Source organism: Vespula pensylvanica, chromosome 25, assembly GCF_014466175.1.
Source record: "Vespula pensylvanica isolate Volc-1 chromosome 25, ASM1446617v1, whole genome shotgun sequence".
NCBI classification, from domain to species: Eukaryota; Metazoa; Arthropoda; class Insecta; order Hymenoptera; family Vespidae; genus Vespula; species Vespula pensylvanica.
The window spans coordinates 1,872,837-1,877,360 of record NC_057709.1 but is presented as its reverse complement, the minus strand read 5'-3'; positions in this window follow the sequence as shown (position 1 = coordinate 1,877,360).

The following is a 4,524-nucleotide window of genomic DNA, read 5'->3' as shown; positions in this document are numbered from 1 at the left end:
ATAAGAATTCGATTGATTACTTCCTCGATGAGACATTCACCGATGTAACAATAAATGAACAATGTGCCCGACAAAATGGAAATGTATATATTAATATACTAATTTCTTCTAATATCGCTAAACTCTAAAAAAGAAGATATTATTTATTAGACGATTTACTCTTACGAAGCAGCCTAAAGAAGTTCGGAGTGAACTTTGAACTAGAAAGCCGTTTCTAGGCAGCAAGAGATTCTGATAGAAAACAAGGACATGTATCTATGTTCTGAAGAATCTCGGCCTGAGAGAGAACTCTGTCTCACAGACGTTCTTAAATTGTTCTGAAATCTTTTTAAAGGGTCTGTTAACGGGAATAGAGTACATAGTTGTTTTTGTTTTCGTTAATGAAATTCTTTTTCATTTAACAAGTGGTCACGCGCGTAACAATACGTGCGAAAATTAAAATTTTCATGAATGTTTACGTACGGAAACTACTTGATAATTGACATACAAATTTGAGTCGTTGTATTTAATAATTCTTGACAAATGACGATATTAAACTATCCTTTAATATATCCGCTAATCTGAAACAGATACGAAGAAGATAAATTATTTTTTTATAATGCCACCTTTCAAACTAAGAAACAGAAATTTGTAACACGCATTAATATTACTTACTAGTGTAGTAGTATTAATGCTTGTTAATGTTAAAAATTATGAAGCGTGTGTCATTTTTATTTTTGTTAAGGAAAACATTTAAGGGATAAAACAACCCCTTTGAATCTATTTGCAAAAATATCAAATATTAATAATTCGTTGTACTCGACAATACGTAGTCAAACAAAATTTTGTTTGATTTTCAATCTAAAATAATATGACTAAAAAATGACTTGAAGCATTAAAATAAATATCTCAAAATTTACTTTTCGTAATAAAATACAAATGAAACATGAACTGATATAAAAAGAATATTTTTAAACCCACAAAAAATTATAATACAAATACATATTAATTAAGACAAAAAGATATAATATTTCTTCAATTTTTAATTTTAGAATAATATGGCGTCGTTGAAAACGTTTTCGGACATTTACATTCGCATAAGTCTACGAAAAAAGAACCCACGATATTTACAATTTTTCTTGCTATCAAATCGCTTACAATCTCATTAATAAAAATCCGTATTATTAAAAAGAATTCCATTCGTGAACAGATCATCTAATTTTATTGTAACAGAATTGTAATAAACTTTTAAAAAAAAAAGAAAATATTTCGAAAAGTCCATTTCTTAAAAATACCCTCAAAAACCACATCTCAAAAATCATAACGCTCTACTCATTTGTATTGTTTGAAATAGAAAAAAAAGACTTGGATCAGCATAATTTCATTATGAATTAGATTTAATTATAAAAGTGACATCACCTTATCAAACGATGGTGTCAAAGAACCATTTTTTGAATTCCTTATCGATAACCATCGGTATCAATTAAAACATTTTTCACTCTGATCTTCAATATAGCCAATTTACCGGTATGATGAATTAAAGGTAGAAGTCTTTGTTGAAAACTTTGTTAAAGAATAAACAATCAGTTCCGATGTAAGCGGAAAGGATTATTATTACACAAAAAACTTCATGTATGTAGTCAAATATAAAACTTTTTACATTGTGTACATTTTACGTAGCTTCAATAACAACTTTATTTTATAAGGAAATTTATATTCCAATGAAGAATTGACCATGACTGCCTTGCAAAATAATAAGGATTTAATAAAACTATTCATCTATTTCTGAAAAAGAGTTTTGAAAAATATTGTTTAAACGACATAAAATATTTTGATACATTCAAGGTAAATGAGAAAATGTTTCATACAAAAGTTAGTTGTTCTTTTACATAAAATATAAAAGGAGAAGACCCCTATTTGAAAAAACAAAGTTGTCGGGAAACGTATCACTAAATAAAATGCAATAAATTCCGCAATATCTCTCTTAAAACCAAATATAAAAATATATATATCTATATATAAATATTACAACTTTATTTATTATTCTATTAGAAATAAATCTAAAATCTTTTCTAGAAAATGATATAATAAAATATTAAAAATGATTGTATTACCCATGAATATACTCAATATGACAGTTTTAAAATAATATAAAAGAATTATGAAGGTCATCGATGATAACGCAGCCATAATGAATATATAAGAAAATTTATTATGTTTCATAAAAATTAGTCTCTCTTCTTTAATTTCATAATTATTAACGGTGTAATCGTTTTCCGTTTCTGTCAAAAATCTTGACAAAAATCGATGTTTTATTCCGTATATCTCAAATTTCGTCAATATCATTAATATCACCATATTGTTCTTAATATTTGACAGTACATAAAAGAAATCTGTAATATAATTGATCGTTTTTTAAATTAATAAACATATGCACAAAAAATTTTAAATTAATAAACAATATAGAAAAAAAGATATATACAAAGGTTGAATATTCTTAAAATTTAATATTGAGAACTAAATTTATGGAAATAAAAATAAAATTATTACATATTTCCATATTTCGTAGAGTAATCCATTCTTTAGGGATGTGAAATTTCGCTCAAAATAACTATTAAAAGACAGCCATTATAATGCCATGATAAACCAAAATGTTATTATAGTTTTCTTTATACGTCAATAATCTTAGATGTACATACAAAAAACTCTTATATATATAAAAAAAAATATAGATATATACGCATGTACATGTACTTATATAAAATATAAAATATATTTGTATATATACCATAATAAAAATTATTGTTCATTTAAATTATATAAAATTAAACATTTCTAAAAGAATACATATTAAGAAATATACATACAGATATTTATACATATATGTATATAAATATTAATGATATATATTTAAATTTGTATATAACAATATAAAAATAAATTTTTTAACGTTCAAACTTTGATATATTGAGTACCATAGTATTTTCATACCTTATCATAAAAGTCATAAAAGGTTTATCACAATTATAATTATTTTAATAAATAATTAATTATCAATTAATTAGTATTTTATTATTTTCTTTAATGAATTAATATTAATATATATTATTAATATATAAATTTACTAATTATTATTATTATTAATTAATTATTAAATAAACTTATACTCTTATCTCTGTAAATTTTCAATGATATATGGTTGCTCTTATCAATCCATTAGTCGGCTAAAAATGTAAAATTATGAACACAGAGATTGAACAAAATCGTAGAAAAAAGTGTCAATAAATTTCAAAATTTAAATTATTACTTACATGCGGAGAGGACTCACTGAACAGGATTCATCAAAGAGAATTTTATTTTACTAACATAACATTTTTTAGTTACGGTTATGTTATTCGAGAAACCAATTACAATAAATATATATAATCGATTGATAATTATTGATGACAATAAACTGAGTATTTCAGTTTTTAATTTCTTACAAGGAGCACTTACAATTATATAAAATATCAAGAGTCACATATGCACATACATTCATATTTATTCTCCATCGTCCATAATTTGAGAATTAATAATATACATGTAATAAAAATTAGACAATATATGTATATATATATATTTTTTCTTGACACTAATATTTTTGACATTAATACAAATTAATATTTAAATATAAAATTAATATATACATTGTTAAATCTTAATTTAAAAATATTTAACTCGTAATATTTTTCAAATTAATTTTATTTATGTAAAATTAAAATTATACATAAATATAAGATATATTTAATTGGTGTACATATTTAAAAATAATAAAGTTATATATATATATTATATAAATTAAAATTATACTTTCAAAATACCTCTATCATCATATAAAAAAGATATATAGTTATTTCATAGAAATTTTACAAAATTTGTTTTCTTTAATATTGAAATATAAATAAAAGATTCAAATATGGGATAAACATATGCATTTGCATGTATCTTGGAATTTGTGTGCAAATGTATACAAATTTTTAATAAATTAACAATATTGAGAATTTTGTTTAAAAGCGAAAACTTGAGTCAAGTATTTTCACATAAATAACAAATATATCTTCCATAATGTTTATTTTATCAATACTTATCTTAATAAGGTGATTGTATGCAAACTTATTACATGCAGTATATTCAAAATTTTTATCAAAATGTCATCAACAATATCCCAGTAATAAATATTTAAGTTTACTTGTCACAATTCTGTTTACATAAACGTTCGTAGAACTGATAAGTAAGCCATGGATGACTTTACTATCTGCAAAATATACAAAAAGATGAAAAATTGTTTGAATCTCCAACTATTCAGATTATCGAAAATATACGAAATGAAAGTTCAGAAGACAAATAAAGAAAAGAAAAAGACGATATAATACTTCATTATAAAAATAATAAAAAAACAAAAAATACAAATAGCAGATAGAAAAAATAATAAAAAATAAGAATACTTCATCTCGATAAATGTTGAAAAGATAAGAAATAAAAGCAATAAATTACAAACAAACAAAA